This window comes from Heterodontus francisci, chromosome 27 (assembly GCF_036365525.1).
Source record: "Heterodontus francisci isolate sHetFra1 chromosome 27, sHetFra1.hap1, whole genome shotgun sequence".
Classification (NCBI taxonomy): Eukaryota; Metazoa; Chordata; class Chondrichthyes; order Heterodontiformes; family Heterodontidae; genus Heterodontus; species Heterodontus francisci.
The window spans coordinates 61,323,303-61,350,789 of NC_090397.1; the positions used below are offsets into that span (position 1 = coordinate 61,323,303).

The 27,487-nt window shown below is 42.1% G+C and overlaps 1 long non-coding RNA gene across 21 annotated transcripts in view; it reads left to right on the forward strand.

Annotated features, from left to right (window-relative positions):
- Positions 1-1,728: 1,728 nt before the first annotated feature.
- LOC137384865 (uncharacterized) overlaps positions 1,729-27,487 on the forward strand; it is a 290,645-nt gene continuing 264,886 nt past the window's right edge. For 6 of the 21 annotated variants that reach the window (XR_010977694.1, XR_010977687.1, XR_010977683.1 and 3 more), the window contains exon 1: positions 1,737-2,324. This is a non-coding gene — a long non-coding RNA (uncharacterized lncRNA). Of the gene's footprint in view, positions 2,325-3,174; positions 3,335-3,494; positions 3,602-7,349; positions 7,523-23,697; positions 23,735-24,373; positions 24,458-27,487 lie in introns of those variants that run through there. The other 15 variants (XR_010977695.1, XR_010977675.1, XR_010977688.1 and 12 more) reach the window with 11 other exon arrangements.

Here is a 27,487-nt window from a genome sequence, read left to right on the forward strand (position 1 = left end):
GAGTCAAAAGACACAATGTGTTACGATAACAACACTATCAAAGCCTGATGGGGAAAATGTAATAGAAAAGTGTTACAAAAAACAACTGTGATACTTACAGAAAGTGCATGCGAGACAAAAGACTTTTGAAAAAAACAACAACTTGTACTTATATCGTGCCTTTAACATAACAAAACAACTTCAACAACAACTTCTATTCATATAGCGCCTTTAATGTAATAAAATGTCATAAGGTGCTTCGCAAGAACATTATAAAGCAAAATTTGACTTCAAGCCACAGAAGGAGATATTAGGACGGATGGCCAAAAGCTTGGTTAAACGGGTAGGTTTTAAGGAGCGTCTTAAAGGAGGAAAGAGGTACAGTAGTGGAGAGGGTTAGGGAAGGAAGCTCAGGGCCTTGGCAGCTGAAGGCAGGGCCATCAATTGTGGATTAAAGAGGCCAGAATTAGATGAGCTGAGATATCTTGGAAGAATTGTGTGGCTGGAGGAGATTACAAAGATGGGGAAGGGGTGAGTCTGGGGTTAATTTGAAAACAAAGATGAGAATTTTAAAATTGAGGTGGAAAACCTACAATATATCAAAAATCTTACATCTGCAATTACTTTCTGACTACAAAACCTTGATTTCCATTGATACATCTGTGTTGCACTTCTGCGTCAACTTTTCCATTATAAATTTCAATATCCACATTTATGATAGGAACTGCCCCTGTAAGTTGCTCTTCTATAATTAGACCCTCCTACCAATGGTGGCTTTGTTTTGCATCTCTCAGTTCCTTTGTGGATAAACTCTTCCGCTCCAACCTATTCTACTTCTCAAAATTGCTTCCCAAATTGTTGTACGTTTTGCTATATAGCTATCAATAAATTATAATACAAAATCAAACTATTATATAAAAATAAACACAGAATGTCTGCCTGCTCCAGTCTAATTACCTCCCATCCTCTACCCTGACTTCGCCCTGTGTGCAACATGGCAACTTAACCAGTATTAATATAGATAAATATATCTCTAAAAGCTCGCATGTCTATTGTCTTCCCTCCTCCTGCTTAAATATACCTCTTTGCCCTGCACAATATTTTTCACTCTAAGTATTGTATAGCATGTCTAAGAAATTACTGGAAGGTCCTGAATTTGTGTTGTTCACTTTATCAGAACAGCCGCTAACTTAAAAGGCACATTGAATTACATGTGATCGTCTTCTTTGTACAACAAGTCACTTGACGCATTATTGGCGTATTTTTTCTTTGATGACTCATTGGCGTTTAATGCTTGTTTGTTTTGATCTGTTTATTATTGTTACATCTGACACCATGTGGCATTTAAATAGCATCCGGTCCAATTTTTTTGTCTATCCCTGGAGACACTTTTAAGGAAATTAAACTATTTTCAATTTATGAAATAACTGTCAGTAAACAAACCTGTTTGTTGCTGTTGTTGCGATGGGATAATAGTTTTTTGATATTAACGCGGCGGGAGGTCCAATTTCACTTTGTTTGAAATACCTTGGCAGACAGGACTGAGTTAACAGCGACAACCGCTGAGCACTTGTACAGCAACTTCTCAATAAGCAATGACAGTGGCGCTCTAATTAACATTTTATGGGCATAAAATGCAATGCATGCCAGTCTCCCTTTAAGGAAAATGCTACTCGCTTTAAGCAGCAACACTTTAAAAAAAAACGACAGCGACCACTTGTGAAAAAAAAATACATAAACTTCCTCCGCGGTGGGTGACATGCACAGGGCTCAGAGTATTCTGGTGTTGGAGGGGAATGGATTTCATTGCGTGGCTTTGATGACCAAAATTAAAACTCGTCAGTGCAATGAAGGGACAAGCTTGCTTCTGCAGCCGGGCAGTGTGTTATGAAAATGGGATTGCAAAGCTCTCACCACGCGGCTCCTTCCCCCCCCCCTCAAAGTTTCCATTCGAGGCCTCGGTATGTCACATGATGATAGACATGATATAATCGAGTTACGAAACAACACAAGTAACACACACAGACAGAGCTGTGGGGGTAGAAACACGTTGAAGCGACGCAATCCACTGCAAACAGCCCAGACCTGGAGCCTGAAGTCTCTTATTTCCACGCTGGGTGTATGCAGCAGAATTCTTTCTCTGTTTATTTTCACCTCTGCGGTTTGTGTGTGGGATGGATGTTTTCCCCCAAAGCTCCTCCGCAGCATTGCTTCACCTGATATCAATATTAATTTCTCAGAAAAGAACTCCACCAAATATGGCTTGCGAAGAATTTTTTAAAAGAAGATTCCAATCTGCATTTGTGGGACAAGAAGAAAGCTCGTAGAACTTGATACCTCGAAACGTAAGTGATGATCTTCCTAGCAATGCAACAGCGGGTTTAAATCCAGCCTTTAAAAACAAAATAGCAATTAAATGTATCCTGATGGGGGCTGAGACTGGGGAAGTGTTGCAATTTCTAAAACGCCGGGTTGTGATACAGACAGGAGCAAATGAAGGGCAACGTGCTTGTTAATTAATGACAACTTTTACTTTACATCTCCCTGTAAAGCTGTTAGTTTTTTCTGGGGGAGGGAGAGGATATTTAAAATCTGTATTCTGTTTTTGTTGCTAAAGCTGGTTGATTGCTGCACGGCTGCTGTTAAAGTGTGTGTGTGTTTTATATTTCATGTCCGCATTCCAGCTAATGTTGCGCAGATAAAATTCAGACTAGGGGTAAACATGGGTGCTGACGCTGTGTTGACATGGTCCAGCTTCAAAACACAAGTAGCACAATCCCTCCCCTGCAACTCCAAGTGTTATTCTCTGTTTGTTTGTTCAAACCCTTTTGCTAGTCATGAACTTTAATCCAAGAACTTACCACCTGACTTTGCATTAAATGTATATTCACCCCCTCCTTCCCTCCCTGACATCCAGCGAACAGGATGTAAACAGAAATTAGAAAGACGTCACGATGGTCAGGCAAGGTACATTGAGCAGCACCTGACGCGCGCTGGAGGGTGGCGGGGGCGCGCCGGGCGGCGCGGAGGGGAGGGGGGCGCGCCTGTGACGATGTTGAAATTGTTTTTGTCTTTTTGCAAATGCAATCTCTTTTTTGCAAAACTTTTTAACGTTTTTGTTCTATTAAGACAGCAAATGCAACAGACCAATTTCTCCAGCAATATGTAAATATGCACCAACTGACGTCAGGAGGGAATCAGCGGGAGCGCGCTCGCGAAATGATGCGCAACTTGCAGCGAGGCGCGCGTTCCCTGGGCGTGCACTGTGCACGCGCACGGAGGATGCTGCGTTTGCTGGAGATTTAAAGAGGGTTTTTTTTTCTCTTTCCCCTGTTTTTGGAGGAGCTGCAGAAAGGTTGGTTAGAATTACTGCAGGAATTTATGTGACATCTTCTGCAAGACATTGCATGAAAAGCCATGTCACTGCACAGTAATCAACTACTTTTAAAATAACTATTACCAACCTTTCCTCCCCCCCTTCATCAGCTCCTCACGGATGTGATTTCTGTTTCCAGCTCCCTGTGACGCAGCAACGTATTACTTATTGTCTTTAGCACATCCTATGGCGTTTGTCTTTTTGTCTTGGAAATTCACCAGTGAAATCAACCCCGAGGGATTACAGGTAAAAAAAAAACCCAACCCATTAGAACAGGCTTGCTAATAAAACAGGGTAACAAGTTGCTGCAGCATTCTGAAACTGCAGTAACATTGGATTGTGCACAATGTTGCGTTTATGTTTTTAAAACTTTGTTTTGTTTTGTAACTAACCTGTAGCTGCTGTTCATTCAGAATTTGGCTTTTGGAGCAGCTGTAATGTATCTAGGTCTTTCAAAGCTGTTGACCTCAATTATATAACTGCATGTTTTGTTTGTTTTAGAAAAACATGTTCGATGCCCCTTTTATTAATCAATTATTTTGTTATCATTGAAAAATCTCCCCTTCTTTGCTCCCGAGACAAAATAGCTCGTGGGGGTTTGTTTACAACCGGATTCGTTCCCGAGGAAAAGGGGACGGGGGGCGCGCTGGTGAAGCGCGTGCACGCGACTGCTTTCGTATTTAAAAATAAGACAGGACAAGTGTGGAGGTGCAGTATCTATTCTGTTGCTGTAAGTTACTGTAGGCAGTGGGCTAACATTTGTTAAACAGTGCAATCATAATGACTGTTGCTGAGAACCCCAACCCACCCCGGGGAATCGCCTTCCAGTTAGTTGCCTTTTCTGGGGGAGACTGGCGGTAATAGTTTTGACACATCCCTACTGTTTCCCGTTAGGATCCTGATGTATTCTCGATATTTTCTGAGTGCATCACGACACAGGGAGTGACACAAGTGATTGGGCGGCACCTGGGAATTTCCAGTCAAGTCATCCAACTTTCCAGGTTTACAGAATAACAGATTGAGTCAGTCCAGAGAAGAGTCGGGGAGTGGGTGGGGTGTGAACAACCCTCTTTTTATAATCCAGGATTAAACTTATTTGTCTCGCAAATTCGCTATTAGATTTCGTGGCAAGGATTGTGGGGGCGGAATGTGTTGAGCGTGGTTATTTAACTAGTGTCAGCTGGATGGGACTTTTGGAATTGGAAGTGTGTTCTTTTTAAAATTTTCAATTCATTCCTTTTATAAAGCGTCAGTTTCTGCGGTTATTGACATTGGAGTCAGTCTACTGGCTCCCGAGTAAGCTGCAGCTGTAATTGGGGATGTTATGGGTCTGCCTAATTTTTAAAAATGTATTTGCATGTACACATGTGTTTATATGTGTATCGCTGTATATGTATGTGCGTACATCCCGAATAGCTTAAGCGATCGACTTTATACCTTCGCAACAATTTAGAGCCGAGTGCACAGCTTTGAAGCGGCGCTACCCCAGGATTTGCGTGTTCCGCAAACATCCTAATTCTCAACTGCGTAGCTAGGTGTTAGCAGGGCCGGCCAGGAGACAGTGGGAGAGTTGCTGGCACGATTTTGATGTCTGTGCGTGTGTATCTAAAAGGAGAACAAATTCTGCTCCTACAGTCTTAATTTTTTATGTTTCACTAACTAGCTGAGTCTCAAGATATCTTATTACCGGGCCAGAAATCTGAATTCCAGTACTGTATGACTGCCTTTACAGCCAGTTCAATTAGCAGCAGTACATACTAATAAGCTTTTTAATTTGTGCATTATAATAATTTCCAGTCTAAAAATCTTAAGGATATAATTTCTCTATACAGTTTTTTTTGGCAAGCGATGACTGCAAATATTATCTTGTAACGTATTAAAAGTGGAAAAGGAGGACTGCCTATAATTAGATCAGTTCTTTATCTTGTTGATAGCTGGTTTCTGTCCCATTTGACTTGGTGCTGTTGTGTATTTTGCTTTGTGCTGCGTCACATCATTGACGAACGTTTTTGTTGCATTTAGAAATGGGGGGGTTAAAGCTGTCTAGAAATCTGAGATCGAACAGGAAATAGTGGGAAGGATCAGTAAATCTATCAGCATCAGAGAGAGAGGATAAATTTCTGCGTCAGATCTTGACTCTAATCAAAGGTCGCACCCAAAATGCTAACCCGTACTTTTCTTACCGATGTTGATTGAGCTGCTGGATGTTTCTACCCTCTTAATTTGTGCTGTGCGTGATTTTCAGCATTAAGGATTCGAGGTATCACAGTGCATTTATAATGCGTTGAATGTAATAAGTCTGAAAATGAAAGCAGGGGTGGAAGAGGAGTTGGGGGTTGATGACCAGAGATGAGATGAAAGAGGTTTTGAGGCTTTCGAACAAAGGGGAGGGTGTGTGGGGGGACGAGAGGTAGCAATGAGGGGGGCTTTTCATTAAGTGTCCCAGTGGGTCAGAAGTTGGGGGGTCAGGAGGTGGATATTAAAAGGCTGGAGTTATGAGGTATGTGCTAGAACATTGGTTCAAGATGACTGCAGGGATAGGGAGGGGTGTGTCCGTGGTTAGACTTAGATGATAAATAAAAATTGATGTATAGTGAACCAGTGAAGGTCAAGACAGTGATGATGGGGGAGTGGGACTGAGTGTAGTGTAAGGTTGAAAGGGCAAACTTGAGAAGCCAGCAGGTAAAATATTGGAATCATCACTTTAGCAAGCGATGTGGGTTTGTTCTTCAGGCGTGTTGTTCAAGTAAGGATGGAGGTGGGTTATCATGAAAAAGTGGAAAGAAGCAGTGGTTAGCATTGCAGTTGGGACCTCTGCCCAGGGCTGAAAAGAAAAGCCAAGTTATACCTTGACCCGTGCTGTGGAGCTGTAGTCTGGGGCTGCAGTGCAGTGGCTTTAGTGGGAGCTGACCAGGAGAGGTTTGGTCCTGCCAGCACTTGGATCTTGGATTTGACAGTCAGGTGGCACATTGGTGATGAGACTCCAATGTGTGTTGGAAGTGAGTGCTATCACCTGCATGTGTGAAAGCTGATCCCATGCTGTTAACAAATGATTTAACTGAAGAGCACCATGTAGAGATGGCAAAGGATGGAGCCTTGAGATGACTTTATTGGGTAGAAGAAGAAATCATTAAAGGAAACCTATGGGATTTGTTGGCAAATTTGGAATGGAACCAAGATAGCACTGAGATGGACCAACAACTTGCATTTATATAGTGCTTTGAATGTAGCAAAACATCCCAAGGTGCTTCACAGGAGCATAATCAGATAAAATTTGACCCTGAGCCACATGAGATATTTGGACAGGTAACCTACCACTTGATCAGAGGTAGGTTTTGAAACCGCATTTTCAAGGAGGGGAAAGAGTTTAATAGGTGTGAAGATAGAATTCCAGAGCTTAAGGCCTAAATGCTGGAGGACTTAAAGAAAGTGACTTTGGATATCATGTGATAATTCGTGAGGGCCCAAATTTGAAGCATTTTGTTTTCCAAACAAAGGTGACCATGGCAGTTTGGGCAGGATACCATTAATTATATCAGAATAATGGAGTGCAACCAGATACTTTTTTAAAGATGAAATATATTTTAATTTGACCCTGGTGGTTGCTGATCAGACAGTGAAAACGAGGATTACCTGCAAGGAAGTTAAGCTTCCCCATAGCTTAATGTATGCTGCAGTAGCTGTAGTTAGATGGTTAGCTATCTCAACATTTATGTTCTCTATTTTAAGGTAGCAGTTTGATCATATTATCCTTATTTTGCATGGTTATGCTTGTGGGGTGATGACAGGTGATGGAGTCTCCCTTAATTAAAATTGAGGTAGTTCATCGTAAACTGAAAGGTACATTGAGTTACCATACTGTCTGTTTGCATTTGAGATCTGAATATGAATGCAGTTCAGATTGATGGGGTCAAAGCATTATCTTGGTGTTGAGTACAAGTGTGAATGACTGCCTGATGGAAGGCTCATCCCAGTTTTCCCCCTTTTCTTTCAGGCTGACAATGCCTATAGTTTGTGCAGTTTAGCAGCTTTATTCAGAAGCCAAAATAATGGTATGGAAAATGCAGTAGGACCTTCCCTTGGACACGAGTGAGATGCATTGCTGGGTCACGATGGAGGGAGAGCCTCATTCTGCATTATCTCTAACTATGCCATCAAGAGTTTGAGGTATCAAAAGTGAATAATTCCATTCTCTAGCCTCAATATAGCTGGTCTCCATAAGCAAATAAATTCAGCTATGCTCTCACCTTCCCCCAACCAGTCATCCCTCTCCAGTTTATAAAAAAAAATCCAATGTCCTTGGTTTGCTTTTCCAAAATCTTAAATTCTGTCTTGTCCGATTTTCATTTTCTTGCCTTTTTAAAGAACGACATGCTGAGATTATTTGATGCAGATTTTGCTCTCAGCTCTTCAGTGCTTCCTTCCTCTTGGCATCAAGTCATTTGTTGCCACCTGCCCTGCTCTTTCTAAACTGCATTACCTACACTGACCACAACAATTTTGGCTGGGCTGGAAGTGGGGCTGGCTTTGTCTGAACAGTGAAGAGAATGAACAACATTCAAAAGTCTTTTTCTCTGTAGTGTTGAATAAATAGTTCATGAGCAACAATGAGTAATTACTTTTTAGCATTGTGCGTGAAATCCGTATGTATGATCAGTTAATCAAAGTGACCTTGTCACTCGATCAATCTACAGGACAGTGTGGCACTGTCTGTGGGTGAATAAAATAGACCAGCTTATCTGTCGGTCCTTTTTTTATCTTGGGCTATTTTCTTTACATCCAACCTGTGCATCCAGTTTTGGTAATTTTTTCTTGTTCGAAGCTCTTTACACTGTACCTATGTCTTCCTTGTTTAACCTGTGTTCCTCTTTCTTAGGTTTTGCTTTCTGTTAAGGCCGGGTGAGGAGTGGGTCTCTGGCTCCCCTGTTGCCTTTTCTCTTATTTGACCGCAACAGGGTTTATTCCTTTTAAACAGTGATTGTGCTTAGCATCTCCGTGAGTATTTTATCTTTTACTGTGATTGGATCTTTCACAATTGGACAGGTTTTCTTGAATTTAAACAAGAGGTAAGTTCATTATGCTGAACACTCTAAACCAATTTAAAAAAATACACTATGCATTCATGCATATGTTCACACGAGAATCTCTCAAACACACATAAATTACAGGAGGGAATAGATCTGGTGGTTGAAGTCCAGAATAAATGGTATTAAATACGGTCTATAAAGTGGATGATTCAGTAGTCATTAGCTGAAGCTGTATTTTTAAAGTTCTTGGTTGGTTAAAGTGTATTTTGGTTGGCTTGCTGTGCTTAGGGTTTTCCTGAAGGCAGAATTGTAGTTGGTTTTCTTCCCCTGGTTGCTGGCTGTAGCAGTCAGTAGGCTTGGAAGGTCCCCCAGTCACAGACGATTTCTCCCTTCATGTTTTTTGGGGAGAGAAAGGAGAGAGAGAGACAGCGAAGCAGCAATCTTCTTTGCTGCTGTACACTCAGTTCCTACCTGTTTGCTTGTCTGTATAACAAAACTTGTTTGTTCAGAAATGAACAGGCAGTCACATGGTTCTTAATCCTCTTTGTTTCTAATTAGGTGTTTCTGGAATCTTCTAACGAAATTCAAGGTTCTGGGAGGTGTTGGCATTGTGGTAATGTCACTGGATAGTAATCCAGAGCCAAGCTAATGCTCTGGGACGTGGGTTAGAAACCCACCACAGCAAATGGTGAAATTTGAATTCAATTCAAAAATCTAAAATTTAAAAAAAAAAAGTGGTGGCTATGAAACCATTGTCGATTGTTGTGAAAACCCATCTGGTTCACTAATGTCCTTTTTTTAGGGAAGGAAATCTGTTGTCCTTGCCTGGTCTGGCCTACATGTGACTCCAGACTCACAGCAATGTGGTTGACTCTTAAATGCCCTCTGAAATGGCTTAGCAAGCCAATCAGTTCAAGGGCAATTAGGGATGAGCAGTAAATGCTGGCCTAGCCAGTGATTCCCACAAATGACTTAAAAAAAAAAAATACCCCAGGATGTCCATTCACTTGGAGGGGGGAGTTTGTCTCTTTCAAAATCAACAGGTGGGGATGGCCTTGATGGCTGTGCTAATAAAGCCATTCTAGGTAATTCAGTCACTTGGAGCAAGCCATTATCCTGGCTGGGCTTGGTACACTTCAAGGCTCCAGTACAATCTCCTGGCATTTCAGATGTAAATGGCAGTGACTATCTTGGCTGCTAGTTTTTTTTTAAAAAGTTACTTGCAGTTTTTCCCCCATTTCAAAGTCTTAAGTTTCCAACCGATGTAATTAATATTTGGCACATAGGGTTTTTCTGACACTTTGCTTTCTTATATATTTCTGGTGGGGAATTCCTCAAACTGGTAGGTGCAGTGGGTTATCATAACGTTGGTAGATCCTTTTAATTGCCTACTGATTTTCAGTATTGGTAAAACGGTTCACTCTGTGGCTCAGCTGGTGAATGTTTTGCAGTACACGCATCTGACATCCAGAAAGTTCCAGGTTGGATCCCTGGGCTATGCTAAATTAAATGAGTTCAGCCACAGTGCTACGAGGGAGCCTCGGGAGTGTTAAAATATTGGCAGCAGTTCTTTCCCCTGATTGCTATTCATGGACTCCAGTTGGAAAGCTTGGGGGTGTGCCTTTTCAGTCTGCACAAGGTCAGGTGTGTCTATTTCCTTTTGCCCTTTCCCCATGGGAGGGTAGTCTGCCCCTCAGCTTCTCTTTTAAGGTGTCTGGAGGTATGCCCCATTTGTGGATCTGTGACCCAGCATGATCCAATACCTAGTGGGCTGGTTGATGGTAAGAGAAAAGCTAAGGATGGAAGATAGAACTTGAGGACAACTATGCAGGGGTACACCCTCCTGTTGAAGGTGATGGATAGGAATGGTTCTGGTGCTATGGTGGCTGTTGGGTAACCTTGAAAAATACTGTTGCGCCAATTAACTTTTTTTTTTGCTTGGCCATAAATGCTGTTGATGCCACAAGGCAAGAAAATAAATTTTATGGCAGCTGGTGTTTTTTTACTTCTACATGCATGTAGTGGCACAGTGGCACTGTGCCACAGGGGTGGTGCAGTGGTTAGCACCGCAGCCTCACAGCTCCAGGGACCCGGGTTCGATTCCGGGTACTGCCTGTGTGGAGTTTGCAAGTTCTCCCTGTGTCTGCGTGGGTTTTCTCCGGGTGCTCCGGTTTCCTCCCACAAGCTAAAAAAGACTTGCAGGTTGATAGGTAAATTGGCCATTATAAATTGTCACTAGTATAGGTAGGTGGTAGGGAAATATAGGGACAGGTGGGGATGTTTGGTGGGAATGTGGGATTAGTGTAGGATTAGTCTAAATGGGTGGTTGATGTTCGGCACAGACTCGGTGGGCCGAAGGGCCTGTTTCAGTGCTGTATCTCTAATCTAATAGTGAACCTCACTGGCCATTTAGTACATGGAAGTCAGCCCTTTTAATGCTGGATGTTTACTACAGCTGTTTCTAGTTTTGCTTCTGAAGTCCAGTCAATCTTGGTTGAACAAGGCATGTGTGTCGGCATTGGAATCCAATAAGGAGACTTGCCTGAAAATGCGTGGGTCAGAGAAAGGTTGTATTTGATGAGCCGTGTAATGGAAAATTATACTGACCTGTAGTTTATCGACCTTTTTTTGAGTTGTTCTCGTTTTGATTCTTCCTATTGAGTATTTGGGAAAAATACTTAACTGGACTTCAACCTCCATTTTAATCTGTGTTTATACCTGATGAATCTTGTGCTCATTAAAGTGAGGGATAATATGGCTGAGGCATGGAATATCGTCTTTGTTTCCATATTAACCACTCTTGAGCTTAACTATGGCAAGGGTTAGACACAAAATGGAGCTCCTGCTGTTTGGCCACAATCCCAGAAGAGAAGGCATTAATGCACTAACGCCCATATTCACCGGGAACTCGATGCAGGCTACTTCATGTTCACTTCCATTCCTGGTCTTTGCAGCTGGTCGTTGAGCTTTTCATCTCCTGAGCCTGCATGGAGCTGAACCCATCTCCTGAAATGAAAGCTTAACCCAGGCAGCACCGACTACATACCTCCATTATTATTGTCCAGCCTGCAAGAGTTAATTTTCTTTTGTGTGAATGCAGATCTGAATTGAAGTTGGGTTTTTCAATCTTGATTTGCTTCAACATCTTCCTTGAGATATGGTGTGGGGTGGCGGGGTGTGAGGGGAGAGAAGAGGACCATTAAGTTAATTATTTTCACATGAGCCTTGCTCCTGTTTGCTGTTCATGTGCATATTCTTAGAAACAATTCTGCAATCGCAAAATCACTCTATCTACTTCCTCCTTATGAGCTTGTATAGTGTGGAACATGTGACACGCTTGCTCTGTTTACATTCCTAAATGCAAAGTGAAAGGGTTTCCTTTTTTTTTTAATTTTTGCAGTGATGTGTTTTACAATTACAGTTTAGCAATTGACCTTCAGTTACGGAAGAAGACTTGTCAACTCCTGTAATCGGATGTATCCTGCTTTGAATTGACTTTTAACCCTTTCCTGGGCAAAGGAAATAGGATAGAAAAGAGACTTGATATCCTATTGAAAAGATTTCACTGCTTGTTTTATGTCAACCTGTGTGTGCAGTGCAACATGTTGGATTCCTGTGCTGTCCTTTGTGGAGTGGTGGGACACTGGTTCACAATCCTCCAGATGCTCAGTTTGGTTTTTTTTCCCATTTCTGTGGTCCTGAGTTAAGAGATTGATTCCTTCTCTGGGAAATAGTTCCCCTTTGGTATCTTGTGTAAGTAGTCGCCTGGTGTTGATCACATGGCAACTAATTTGATTAGAGGGTGGGGGAAGGGGAGCCCCTGCACGGCACAGTCATGTTCTCGGCCACTGTCGACACGTGCTCGCTTCCAGCAGGAATGGGTCTGCCCCCACCCTCAAATACTTTCCACCTTTTGTAATTCATGGATGCTGAAGCTAGATGCTGTCGCCCTGCTGAATTTTGCTGTGATTGCAGGAGGAGGATCCACTCCAGATTCCTGACCTTTGCCGCTGAGCAGGGGGTCAGTGCTCCTTCATGATTCAAGGGTGCAAAGAGGATTGGCAGGAAGGTGTGCGGGGGGGAAAATAGGGAGGAGTTGTATCCTTCTCCCAGTAATCTGTTCCAGAGCAGTCAAGACTTGGGGTGGCTGGTTGCCTGCTGTCTTGGGGATGGAGGTTTTGCAGGGGGTTGGGGTGCAGTAGACAAAAAGGGTTGAAATCCAGTATGATTGTACAAATCCCTGGCTGTATCTGTCACTTAGTTCTTATTGTTGTGGATTTTAAACCAGGTAATTTGGTTAGTATTTGGTTTTGTATTTTACCTACAGGAGATTTGTGGGCAGTGATGTCATTGAAGTAACAAGACAGTTTGCTGTGACTTGGCAATCCCGGAATCGGGTTTTCTTTGTACAGTTCCTTTTTGCAAGTTGCCAGAGCTTGTCGACCCTTTGTGTCTTCCAGCATTTCTGACCTGGGATGTTTTTGTGATGTATTGGAATAAAATGTTACAGGTGTTGGAGTTAGAGATCCAGGGTACAGTGTTCCAGAGAAACCCAAGAGTAAACGTCTCTTGATTTGGAAGAATAACTGCAGCAGCTCCTGTAGTTTTCTCTTGTAGCCGCTAAATTTAATTCCCAAGAGAAGGCCTCAGTCTAGTCAGTATTGACTATTAGAAACTCTTTCTAGATATGTTGTGTTTTGCTATTGGATGTCGAGTAGAGAGACCTTTGGAGTCCAACGTATGCTTTTTCTGATAAAAGAAAAATTCTAATTGGAGAGCAGGTTCTGAATTTCTGAATGATATGAAATGGTGTTTGGGCATCTGTTAACAAATGCTAATGCCATTAAATTTTTTTTGGGGGTCCTGCCTAGTCAATAGCTCCAGGGAGGAGGACAACCCTTTTGATGTTTCATGTAGGTTCTTTGTTCTACTACTTTTGAATGCTCAGTTTTATGGTGAAGGCTAGCTTGGAAGGTGACTTGCAATATTGTGAGGTCTCTTTTATTCTCCCTCTCCCCTTGCCTCCACTTTACTGTCTCCTTTCCTCCTTTTCCCCCCCCCCCCCCCCTGCCCCCGGGTCCTGAAGCACCTGCTATGTTGTTTTTCTTCATGGGCGTCATCCACCACCTTATGAGTTTGGACAGTGGAACCTTGTTAAAGTTCTGGAGTGTCACGGCCATGCCTGAATGTGCCATTGTATAAAAAGCACAGGTGGATTTTCCAGAGGAGTGGCTGGAGTGGTAGCAGAGACATCTGGCTGCTTTATTTTCTCTTATGACCAGACTGTGCCTAAACTACTGTCTTAATTTACTTGGTTTTATTTGCCTAATACTAGGAGCTTTTCTGAGCTCACTGCTGTAATTTTGAGTTGCTTTAAGGCAGTGATAGGTTATTAAAAGATTGCTTAAGAGGTGTAGCTAACCATTCTGTGGTTTCTTGTGCCAGTTGGACTGTTGAGTAAGTTAAAATGCTATACTTCTGAGCTGAGTGGTGAGAATCCTATGTTGAGCTGAGGGAAGTGGGATGAGTGAAAGTTTTTAGAGGAGTGTGGGGTTCACCTTCTAAAAGGGATGCAGTTCGACAGGAGTATTTGTTTTCCTTTTTAAAATTGATTGTGATGTGTAGTGAATGAAGAGTTTGGTTATTGCGAGAGCTTGGCACTTTGGGAATCTGGGCCACCATTTTCTACACTTTGCAAGGTGGGTACAAAATGACGAGTGCCTGGGACCCTTGTGATGTGTGTGGAATGCAGTCTGTAGGCCAACAATGACCACTAGTTTATCCAGCAGCATTGAGTCAGCAAACATGATTTCCCAGAAGCAGAGGATCTAGAACCATAGAAAAATTACAGCACAGAAGGAGGCCATTCAGCCCATCATGTCTGCATCGGCTGAAAAGTCTAGACCCCCAATCTAGTCCCACCATCCAGCAGCTGGTCTGTGGCCTTGCCGGTTACAGCACTTCTGGTGCATGTCGAGGTACCTTTTATGAAAACATTGGTTTCTGCCTCCGCCACCAATCCAGGCAGTGAATTCCAAACACTCCACCATCCTCTGGGTGTAAAAGTTTTTCTTGATGTCACATCTAATCCTTCTGCCAATAACCTTAAATCTGTGCCCCCAGGTAACTGACCTCTCCACCAGGGGAAACGGGTCCTTCCTGTCTGCTCTACCTAGACCCCCCTCATCATTTTGTACACCTCGGGATCTCTGCTGGAGCAACAACTAGTCAGGTCCTGCAACATCAGAATCGTATGCTCTAGCTTGTAAGTCATTCAAGAGCTTGTTCTTGACAGGTCAGAGCACAGTGTTAGTGTCGGAAGAGTGAGAGAATGGGAGACTGACCATCTGCATGGACAGTGAATACGGACAGAATACACGGGTGCTGGGAGTTGAGTAACTGGAACTATCCAGAAAGTGCTTGGTAAGTGTGAGTTGGGGGGAGTGGACAGTGGCTGCTTCGGAGAAACGTGGGCCTCCGCAACATTGTGGCAACGTGGATCAAGGGACCACCCAAGGGGCCGAGAGGCAAATGGACTAGTCAGAGGCCAGTTCTTGTACTGAAAGCTTCGATAGGTGGGATTTAGTTTGGATTTTTATTTTGGGCATTCATGACCGGAGTCCTGAAAGCTGTATATGCGTGCTTATTTATATCTTTGCTGTAAATCCCTAAAACCTAAACCAAGATTCTGGAAACACTCAACAGGTCAGGCTGCATTTTCCAGTATTTGTTGTTTTTATTCCTGAAGATTGTGTTGGCCTCTCTGATACCAGGCAGGTTTGTACTGTGGAATGGGTGGTGGAAAAACTTCAGGAAAAGGAAGGAGAGCAGCCAAACATTGAAACCACTGACCTAGATATAAGCTTGTTTGAGGAGGAGTCATGCACTAAGATGGAATAACAAGTCATCAAGAGAGACAGCCTGCGAAGTTCTCCTTGTACCAGGTGCCAATACATTAAAGTGAGTTAGATTGGCAGGGCCTTGGTGTGGTTGGAGGGTAGGTACAGGAGGGAAGCGTTCACGCTCTGGGGGCATTGAGTGATTTCCTGCAACAAGGGAAGGCTTTATCTGTTGTAGGCTAATGCCTGAAAGCAAAAGGTACCTGTGACTGCGAGGAGAGGGAGGAGTTCTGTTGGAAGGTTACAGACTTGAAATGTTTGTTTCTCTCTCCACAGATGCTGCCAGAACTGCTGTGTCATTCCAGCACTTATTAGTTTAATTCCTCAAATTAAAACCATGGTGATGGGACAGAGTCTATGTTTGAATGAGAATGATTGTATTGGAATGAAAACAGTCTTGGCCAAAATAAAAGTGAGAAAATATTACAGCGGGAAAGGGGAAAACGGGCTGAGAGTATGAGATTAACAATACTATAAGTGACGAGCAATATAAAAATTAAATGAGAATTATGAATTGGTTCACGTTCCAAAAATTGGTCAGCTTTGAGTGGTCTGTATGTCCAAAGCATTTACAACAAAATTGGAGCATCAGAAGCATGAATATGTATAATTGCTGTAACAGTGATTTGGTTTGAGCTTGGACAGGACCAGAAGCTTAATGTTCTTAGAACATTTTCAGGATGGAGGGGTGGTAGAGGAGAGAAGGGTGAAGTCGCTGTCTCTCGAACCCTTTCTATTGCTGTGATAGAATATAAGGATGTTCAAGGCAGTGTTAATTATGTTTAATTGTAAGCTTGGATTCACTTGTGCCCCTGTAATGAGGAACAGACTGAAACTGGTGGTTGGTTAAGGCGCTGCATGCTTGTAATGTGTATCTCTGTAAATGCTTATTTAAAAATATGCAAAGATTGGCTCCGGTTCTGTCCTCCTCCAGCTGGCTTTCTGGACAGAGTCAGGTTGATGCCAGTGTCCAAGCTCTTCTGAACAGCTTGGCTAGAGCTAGTATTAAAATTCAGCTGCTTTGTTGGTGCTAAATAAGTGAGCTTATGTTAGTTAACCTTCTTTGTGGTCAGAAATCATATGTACTTAGTGTCATTGTCTTTGGATTATGTTTTGAGCAAACCTCACCAGGTTGTCAGTGGCTGCTGATTTAACTGGAAAGTTTCCAAGGAGCAGCATATCATCTGTTTAGTTAGAGAAGGATTGAAATCCGCCTCCAGGACCCCTCCAGTGAACTGAGATGCTGCGATATCTATTTTTGTCACAAGAGGGTGGTGTTGCTGCATAGCTCACTGACTACCTCCAGTGGCACAAAGCTGTTACTGCTGTCTGGATTGGCAAAGTCTTGTGACGCACTCATTCTAACGGGTGCAATTGCACGTCTGTATATTATCTCTGAAAGTCCTAACATTGCTTTGTTGCCTAGCACTGTTAATCCACACCAATGTTAAAGCAAGACTATATACTATAAAGTTTGCTGCTTTTGGTTTTTTAGAACATTTAAAAAAAAAAACTAGATATGGCCTGGCAAGACATTTGCATTTATTGTTTAAGAAAATTCTCTTCCACCCCTCTCTCTTTCCCCCCCCCCCCCCCCCCCCCCTCCGCAACCTAGGTCATAGCAAAGACAAGAGCATAAGTCAATAATTTTGTACCATAATTTCCAGGTTCTCTATTTCAGAAACAAGAGTCTTACTGGGATGAGAATTGGTGGGGGTGTGGGGTATCGAGAGAAAGAAAATTTATTTCCAGGTTTTATTCACCCTTGTGATTAAACTATTGGCTTTGAGAATTGCTGGGATGGTAAATCATTGAGTCACAATTTAAAATGAGAGTGTTTCAGCAAATAACAAATGTAATGTATCTTTTTCATGCCTGGAAGCTTCCTTGGATGCAGATGTTAAGCTTGCACAAAAATAAGCTCCTGATCCTGGATGTTTGAGGATCAAACAACTTGCGGGCGCTGACGTCTGAAGTCTGACTGTCAGGCGTTGGAGGTCTCCAGCAGAATATTATCCAGTTCTCTCCAAAGATGATGACGCATATGGGACATGATACTTGGCTAGAAAAGACTGGTTAAAAGCAGTGCTCCTGATCATTGAGTGATGGTTGTAACAGGTGCTTATCTCTGTCCTCGCCTTCCTTGAATCATGCTGTGTTTGATGGGCAGTTCAGGGGTTGGTGGACAGACCAGAAGCGTCAGCGTTCTTGATTTCCCGAGGTTGTGCGGTACGGATCTACATGGGACTGACTGGGTTGAGGTGCTCACGAATTGAGACTTTTTACTTTGCTGTCCTGAGAATGAAGCATCAAGATTATTGACTAACAGAAGTATCTGATTAAAAGCTGTGTGTGTGAATTTCACTTGCAGTTACCAATCTTTGGCTTATAAATTACAATTGATACTTTTTTGATCAATGTTCCAAAACCAGACAGTTTATAAGTGGAGCCACGGAGTTGTATGAAGCAGACAAGCTGATGAGGTTTTCAGTTGAGAGGGTTGAGAACAAAAAAAATACCTGTAGACTGTTTTATGAATACTACTCGATTTTTGAACTTGTCATTGCTCTCATATTAGTTGCAAACACATCAATTAGCTAACCTTTTGTGTTTACTGATGTATCAATCCGTACAGCGTGCTATGAATGTGATTAAACCCCCAAGCACTTTGGTAGTTCTGAATAATGGTTAATTATATCATCCAAGCTTTGGAAAACTGGTCTTGGGAGTAAAATATATTTTGTGACCTTTTTTAGATTATAGTTCTGGTGCATATCATCTACAATACTTGATGGACTATTGACTCAAATGGTTCGGGTAATAACGAGATGAAGTTGAACATTTCTGACCATTAAATGTCATTCGCATCAGGGAGTGTTGATGACATTGAATATTTGCTGTGGCACATGAACTATTTGCAACAGTGTACTTCTGATATTTCCCAAAGCTTGTCACTGTGATCGAGAACTGGCTGGGGGGGCGGGGAGGGGGAAGCATGGGCGGAGAGCAGAAAACCTGTCTGAAATTCAGGGGAGGGAGGAGGAAGAGAAGAAACCGAGCCTGCCCTGCTGAATAAAATGGTACTTCCTTGAGCACAGTACCTCAACCAGTTTATTTAAAAGCTGAGACCAGTTCCTGGAAGAAATATATTTTAAGCTCCTGCAGAACTCCATCTTTCAGTGCCTGGGTTTTCGGAAAGCTGTAAAAGACAAAATAAACTAACTATGTGCCACCTTTTGGTTTTCATGTTCCTCTATGCCTGCTCTTTTTTTTTTAAGCCAGAGATAGATCAAGTTCTCCTATACAAGCACTGTTTTTCATTGTGGTTAAGGCTGACCCTGTACATACTTGTAGCTAAATTAATAAATGGGCCCATGAGTGGCATAGACTCCAGAAACCACTTCACAATATCTGTGTAATACACACATGGAAGTGGATAAGCACCTGGAATGTAGTTTGTGCTGGAGATTTAGATAACCACATGTGCAGCACGCAAATAGATTGAGCTAGTTGTCAAGGTGTGAACAAAGAACCCCTCGAGCGCATTGAAAACCAGAGTCGTCATTATACTTTTAGTTACTGGGCTCTTTTTTTTTTTTTCAGCTGTCTTCGTATGGAGGTTGGCCACAGCAGGAAGTTGTTTGATTTATGACACAGGATGATTTTCTATACTTAACATGTCATCTATCGACAGATTCTGAAATGGGTGAACACTTGACTGTTAATCTGTACTTCAGCTCTTTTTTGAAGGTTTTGAGTGTCACATTAAAATCATCGAATGAGGAAGCTTGCTCATTATTTTTAACTTGAGTGTGAGAATTTGTGTGGGAGGCTGGGTGTGTGCATTACAAGAAATGAACATTTTGGGCAATTTTTTGTTCCTCGCTCTACTTAACAATAGACGTGCAATACATGGACATTAACTGCAGTTATGAGGCTGGTCAGATGGTTTCGGCATTGTTTATCTTAAACCCCATCCTTGAAATGTGATTTAACCCTCGACATTAGCGAGAAATATTCGGGAGAAATATACTATACAAGAGTTGACTGTTTTTTGGAAGACGCAACAGACTGAAATCTCCATGTGAGATTTCTGCAGTAAAAGAAGTAGACCAATTGGAGCAGGATACTGTTCCCAAATGAGCTAGTCTACTTGGAAGCATAAAAGGGAACCAAGATGATTCTAGGAGTTTGCTTATAAGTGACTGGTCAAACTATTGAGAACAAGACATGGTGTGAAGAGGTGGAAAGGGCAATACTAATGGGGGACTTCACCCAACCTTGTATAAAACCTGAATGCTCCAGTAGTCATGAGTCTGATCTGGCAAATGTCATGCATGCCACTTTGACTTAAGTAGAGCCGTGAGAATTAACTTGCACCCCTTGGGATAAGGTAGTTGACTCCGTATAGTGGGAATGGCAATAGTGTGGGGTAAATCAGTGTCCAGTTACGCACAACTGCGCTTCCTCCCTTTTTGTGGTTTGGTTTGCTTTGGTGATATTAGCTTGGTACTAGCAGACTTCCATTACTTAACCAGGTCACCATTCTTCACGTAAACCTTTGCAGAGAACGCCAGTGGGTTAGTCAATAGCAGGGAGTGACAAGTGAGTCCGATCCTGAATTTGCTTGGTGTTTGCATTAGATAACCAGCTCAAGTAGGAGTGTTGTCTTTTAGCTGATATCTGCTATTCAACGTGGACCAGGAATGAAATACACATTATCTCAATTGATTTGTGCTCCATATAACTGAATCTTGCTGAACAAGCTCATCAGATCAAATGCCTGCTTTAGCGAAAGACAGGAATACGTTTTTTTTAAAACTCTTTTTGGTTTCCTTTTTATGAACTACAATTGACTTTTTTTTTTCTTTTACAATATTTTAATCTTGGGCACATTTTAAGAGAATTCTTGCAGGTGAGATCTTTATAGATCAAGTTTTCCAATGGACTTGCTTTCCATTTTTCTTCCCACCCCATGGATGATTTGTTTTCAACCGAGAACACTTCAGTTGCTTTTGTCACTAATTTCGAATAGATCAAACTTATTATATCACATGAATTCAATACTATTTGGGGGAAAAAAGTCAAAGCCTTGTTGGATACAATGAACTAATGTCCCAGTCCTTGGTGCATTCAAAGGTTGTGATATAAATTTGGGCCCTTAATTTTTACCATTTTGGAGGTCACAACCTTGTCTGGAATGTCTGTGAATGAGCAGAAGGTTGAAGCATAGTGTACATGTCCTAGTGACCTCTACAAGCTGGCCTGGAACAGCTTGGCTGTGCATCCTTTCAGTTGCAGTGAATCATATTCTTTGGGAGGGACCCTGAAGAGGAAAAATAAGAGCAAGAAACCAAACTACATTGATACATTGGTTGCGTACTATGGTTTTCAGCACATGCGTAAATACTCTGAAAAGAGTTTCAGTAAATGATACACTAGATGGTTCTTTGCGTCGTTCTGATCGGATGTGGGATTGAGCCTGCCAGTCTTCAAGATGCAGCCTTGGTCATATTGCAAGGGAGGCTGGATTGAGCACTTGAGATTAAAGATTCGTTGTTCATGGGAGCAGCACTGGGCCGACCAGTGAAGAATCTGGGTGGCAGTGCACTTTGTCCAGGCTTTGGTGTTTGTTTGGCTGAGTAAATCCCCACTGTTGCCACATTCTCAAGGGCAAAGAAGCCTTCAGCATTTGAACAAAATATCATCAGAAGCCATAGAGCATCTTCTGTAGAAACAACTGTCTAATGTTGGCAATATTGAAAGCGCGTTTTGTGATGCAGAGATATTTAATAGCTCTCCATCATAGACTGTGTTTATTAATGTTGAAAGTTCCGTGATATTGAACGGTTCGTTATGCTCGCTGTCACTTAATGTTTTTTGCGGACAACGTTGGGAAACATTTCATGTAAGATCTGCAGAGCGTGACTGAGCAGCTTCATACATGGTACAGCTTAAAACCTAACACCTTGCATTTATATGGTGCTATATTTTACCTTTCAAATGTCTGAGAAGGACTTCAAGTGCTGAATTACAATGCAGTATGGTGACTGTTGCATATGCAAAACATCCTCTCAAATCATCGATAGGAAACCTTGCTATTCGAAAATGTGTTCGTATATTGTTCAGAGTTCTATAGTTAAATGTCTAGCTATCGGTTTTGTTGTTAACCCATGTTGCACATTGGTGCTTAGTGTATTTTTTTTTATTTAGAGATACAGCACTGAAACAGGCCCTTCGGCCCACCGAGTCTGTGCCGACCAACAACCCTACAGTAATCCCATATTCCCTATCCCCTCTCTACACTCAGGTAAATTGGCCGTTGTAAATTGCCCCATCACCTGCAAGTCTTTGGATGTGGGAGGAAACCGGAGCACCCGGCGAAAACCCACGCAGACACAGGGAGAACTTGCAAACTCCGCACAGGCAGTACCCAGAATCGAACCCAGATCCCTGGAGCTGTGAGGCTGCGGTGCTAACCACTGCGCCACTGTACTGCCCAAAAGGCCAAACACTTGTATTGAGCTGTGGTGAGGGGTAGAGTTCAGTTATTAAAAACACAAACTGTGCTGCAGGACAGAGCTCTTCTGTTTTGCTTGCTTTGCACCATTTCTTGGTGGAAACCTCATGAGCCTGCTCCTGATTGTTCAGTTAGCGAAACTAACCTAGGTAATTAACTCCTCTTTGTTTGATGATTTGCAGTCAGATTTACTGATCAAACACTATAGATTTCCTCTTTAAGGACTTTGTGCGCACCAGACCGTCTTTCTATTGGCTCTTCCTGATCTCATTTTTAGAGGTGCCAACGATGACATCTTACTGGCGTGCATGAAAAGCCACGACATAACCCTTGACTGGTTTATTTTGTTTCTTCATTGAGAACATAAAAAGTAAACTAGCGGAAGTAAATTCAAAGGTTAGGTATAAAGAAATCCCTTGACAAAATGAACTCTCTTTATAGTCTAGCCATGGTAATCGAGTGAACGTTGCTATTCACTGCACATCTTGCTCTTGGAACTTTGTATAGTGGCTTTGGTAAAATCCCAGGTTTTTTCCACTTTTCCTGTTTTAACTGTTGTAAAGAATTTTTGTTCTGTTGGATTTGAGTTTTACTCCATGCTGGTGTAACACACTTCCTAATAATTCAGTTGGATTACTTCAATTACTGGAAGGACCTCCCAGTTTAGTTTTTTTGCACTCTGTTTTACAGCCTGCAAAATTAACATTTTCGAACAATTGCTTTTGTGTGAGATTCATTTAAAGCATTCGTGGCATTTTTGGATTTTGATCATGTAATGCATCTTGCTTTTATTTTTGTGTTTTTCAAACTTGAATGTTCAGAGTCTGCCTCTCTGCACCTTTTTTTGTTTCTCCCCCCCCCCCCACCCCAACCTCAACAAGTAATTGTTCCCCAAACTTCTAGTAGATGGTTTCAGCTGCACCCCACCCCCCCAATAAAGACCCATGCTAACCTGGCAGAAAATTGGTTCCGTTGCAATATGCTAACGATAACTAGGTGTTAGGAAGGCAACCAGGATGGAAAAATACACAATTCCAGAAATCCCAGGTTGCTAACTTGGTCTTGCATTAAAGATGTTTAGTCCTTTAAGATTACTGACGCACTGATGACCACCAAGATAACCCCTTGTATCCTCACAAAAGCAAAATACTACTGCAGATGCTGGAAATCTGAAACAAAAGCAGAAAATGATGGAAATGCTCAAGTTAGACAGCATCTGTGGAGAGACAAGTAGAGTTAACGTTTTCAGGTCTGTGATCTTTTTCCTCAATTCTGCTCAAAGGTCACAGATCTGATGCTGCCAGACGTGCTGAGTATTTCTACCTATTTTCTGATCTTGTGCTGACACTTTGAATGGCAGTCTCCTGTGTTGGAATTTCTGTTTTGATTTCAAAAGCATTTTGCATTACTTAATATTTTGGAACTTGTTTGTCCTTCTTTAGATTAACAATGGTTCAATAAAGTTGATTTCAAGTAACCTCAGCATACAATCTTGGTAAAGTCCTCATCACATTTTCGAACTGTTGTCACCTGATCTACAAGATTCACTCATTTCCTTTGGGGCTCTGAGCAGGTGTTCCTACATGGACACCTTGTCCTGTGACATGCTCGTGGCTAGCAGCTAAGTGCATCGACTTTTTTCTGTTTTTCCCCCATGGAAAAAATAACTTGCTGCAGTTTGGAGCTCAGCAGAGCACAGAATCCTGTAAGAGAGTCACTCTCTGCTCCTTAAGAAATGGTGCAATGAATTGGCAATCCAACATGCTGTGCTAATAACGTTAGCCATTTGGTAAAATTGTTTCAAAATGTTATCATGGGCACTAAAACAAATCATCTCGTTTATGTCCTCTTTCTTTCCCTCCCCATCCCACCACCCTAAAAAAAAACCTGATCAAGCCTCATTTCGTTGAAAAAGTGATAATCCTGGATGAAGGTAAGACTTCAAATAAACTACTTGATATGGACAGACTATTGCTGTTATGCCATTTTCCTTGCTGAAACAGTGGAGAAAATGGTGATTTGTTACAAGGCCTCGAATGCTGTATTGTGAATAGCAGCTTGAAGGTGTAGTGGAGAGAGTACAGATTTCCTCCCTGCCCCCAATAGCCATGTGTGCTGATATGAAATGCTTTACCAAGGCATGTCTGCAAATGTGGAACTGTGTTAACGTCCAGACTACACCAGCAACACTTTGGATTGGTGCAGCAGTCACGTCACAGAACACCTTGTAATAGTTGTTAATGATTTTGAAAGTGGGTGTACCTGTTACCTTTTTGGCATGGCGATCGTGTTTAAGTGATACTGCTGTAACAACATGAGTTCAGAATATTTAAAAATATTCACTTCATACATCTTCAAAAAGAATCACTTTAAAAAAAAAAAAAAAAAAAAAAATTTGGCTGTTTTGTGCTTTTAATATTTCTAACACTCCTGTTGAACCAATACACACACGCGCTTACCATTGGCCAAAAGGGTGCCGAGGACACGACTTGTTTTGTCTTTTCAATCGCTTGCTCTGCAATTTTTTATTAAGGGGTAAACCCATGCTTAATGGTTTATATCATTCCTTCAGAATAACTTGAGCTTGTGGCAGTGCACCTGGCCAAACCTGTTGGTTCCTTTCCTCTTCCTGCAATGCATACAGCTGACGTGATTAGTAAGTACAGTAGAAGGAAGCAATAAAACCTGTCCAGTATGTACTGGAGCTTCTAAACCATGTCATACAGTCTTCCTCCTCCTTGCTCTGAAATCCAATCTCCTACGCAACTCATTCTTTCTTTCAAGGCTGCAACTTATCTCCTCCAGCTGTCCTTCTTCCTCTCCCCACCACCCCCCGATTGACTACCTTTTAAGTACAAAGCTTGCCATGCCTAATTGATGCTTTTTAAAACTTAATTTTATCTCTCTTTTTAACCTTGTATCTTGCAATATGGGCCTTGGCCCTACAGTGTTTCTCAGTGGTGTACAGTGAGGCTTCATTGACCGCTTATGATTACCAGGGAGGCTTGTACTTGCACAGTAGTTACATTTAGTCCCTGAGGGGGATTTCAAGCAAAGTACTTCAAACGCGCCAAAAAGCTGCTTTCAATTAGTAATACAGGTGTAACAGTTGAAGGAGAATAAGTTCTTAGCTGGATCATTTGACTTGTATTAGAATAGTCACGCTCCGATAAGAGGGGAACTGTTCCAAAATATGTGGAACAGCAAGTTGAGAATTGGCAGTTAATATACAGAAAGAAACTTTGCCTTCAGTAAGGGGAAAAAGAAGTCCCTGTGTAGCTTGGAGGTGATTGTAACCTCCTTCTGTCCCATTTAAAAGCTGTAAAATAATGTGAGCAATGTGAACCAGACTATGAGCTCCACATCATTCCCTTTCTTTGCTGGATGCTTTGGAAGGTGATGGAATATTTCAGTTCAGGTCCACATTGAAACTTGGATTTGTTTGGCAGCAAAATGCACCCATCCAGACAATTTGGGAAAACAAATCATTTTCAAATTTGCCCGAGCTTTGGAATTATCTTTCCCCATGTCACCTAATGTTCAAAAAAAAAAAATTTGAAATTCATGAATGGAAGCATAACCTGTGTTCCTTGCACTTGCTGTACTTCGGAATTTTTGATTGCATTGTATTGAGATATTCATGTTTGCTCATAGTTTTTCCTGTCTACATTTATGGTTTCCTTTTAAAGGGGTGTTGTCAGTACTGTTGGTGCACATTCTGTTCCTGTTTTTAAAAAAAAAAAGATGCCATTTTTATTGTCATGGATACTGTGTAGATCTGATGCCAATCAACTTTGAACTGGAACAAACATTCAAGATTTCTTTGAAACCTGTTTAGGGCGGCTTAGAAGAATGCACCAAGCCATGTAAGCCAGGTTTTTGAGCTTCCTAGTGACGAGAATTGAATGAAGCATGCATGTTCACAGTGCAAGAGTGAGAAGCAAAGTTATTACTGGAGATTTTCTGGCTGCAGTTGGATAGATAAGAGTGCTGAGCTAGTGAGCTCAGTCCCCACTGCTCTGGACAATGGAGGACAGCTGTTGGAGGAAGCTGAGCTTATTGGTCATCTTTTAAAGTGGTGTATGATGTGGGTAGAAATGCTGGACTTCACCCCATGGATTGACCAGCAACATTGTATGGCGAAGGAGAGCCGTCACTGATCAAAGTAACGGCTTCAGGCCGGCAGAGGAAAACCAGCTCATCCAGTAGCGGGGTAGCCTCAACAAGGCACGTCATGGCAAGGACAAGCAACATCCAGCTGTGTTCTCAATGGAGAGCAGGGGCAAAACTGACATGTCAACAGTTTCAGCAGTCACTTTGAAATTCACCTATCGCACGCAGCTGCTGCACTAAAATGTGTTTAGTCTGATCAATTATATCAAATGGAAAAGAAAGAGGTCAAATTTTGCACTGAATGGTGATCGATGTTAGTTGGGTAAATATACACTGGTCTTATTGGGTACAGGAATTCTCTACAAAACATGAGTGCATGAGGCTGTGATTAGTTACCACTATTGAGTTGCACAATAGCCACTTAGTCCATTTCAGGACTCTTGTCTGCTTTGTGCGATCCTTTGTTGCTATTGATTTACTTAATGTTGTGTTGGCTGTCTGTTTAATCACTTGTATTATTGTTGAAAAGGTTGCTATCTTGTCACAGTGCTTCACTTCACTTCAATTTTTAGTTTCCTTGACTTTTTTTTTTTTGCTTGTGGTCTTTTCCTGTCCTTGCATAATTCTGAAGAACTCCCTGGTTCCATGTGTCCCACTGTTAAATGTCACCATGGCTCACAGGTCAGCAGGATTTATCGAAATCCAAATTTTTGACCCCAGAGCTTTGCACTGAGATGATTATTCTCCACACAGCTGGTTTAAGTGATGCATATGTGATGTAACTTTATCCAGTGTTGAAATAAATTTCTGTTGATCCAAACGTACAGCTGGCTTGGACATCTTCGGACAGGGGTCCTTTCCTCTCTTGGTGGATAAGCACACTATTTGTTGTGGTTCTGAGCTATGAAGGACAGAAGTTGCAGGACACAGTAAGCCAGTGGAGCCTGGTGCTCTTGGGCAAGGGAGAAAAATCAGCTAGGTTTCTGTTTGAGATTCCTACCCACAGTAGTTTGCTACAACCTGCAAGTGTTTTGGCAGTGGAGAAGAACCTCAATTAGGTTTCCCTGCTTCTCTCAACTGTTTCTGATCCTCAGATAAGCCAGTGGTTTCTGAAGCTCATATATTCCCTTGGCTCACATCCTAAGATGGGCCGCTGTACCATTGGATTGTCGGTGCTGTGGAGCTACGCTCCAGATGGAGCAAATGCCTCAGAGAAAATTTTGAAGAAAAGAAGCACATCCAGTTAATATATCTCACCAGCTGCTTTCCTTGACTGCATCTCCCAAACCTGTGACCTCTACCATTATGGAAGGACAAGGGCAGTAGGCGCGTTGGAACATCATCTCCATGTTCCATTCCAACCAAGCCAAACATGATCCTGACTTGGACATATATCGATGTTCCATCATTTGTCACTGGGTCAAAACCCTGGAACTCGCTACCCAATTGTCTTGTGGGAGGACGTTTATCACACTGCAGTGGTTCAGGAAGGCTGCTCAGTGCCACTTTGTCAACACCAAGATGTTGGCAATAAATGTTGCTATCACTAATACCTGTATTTCAAGTGAATGTC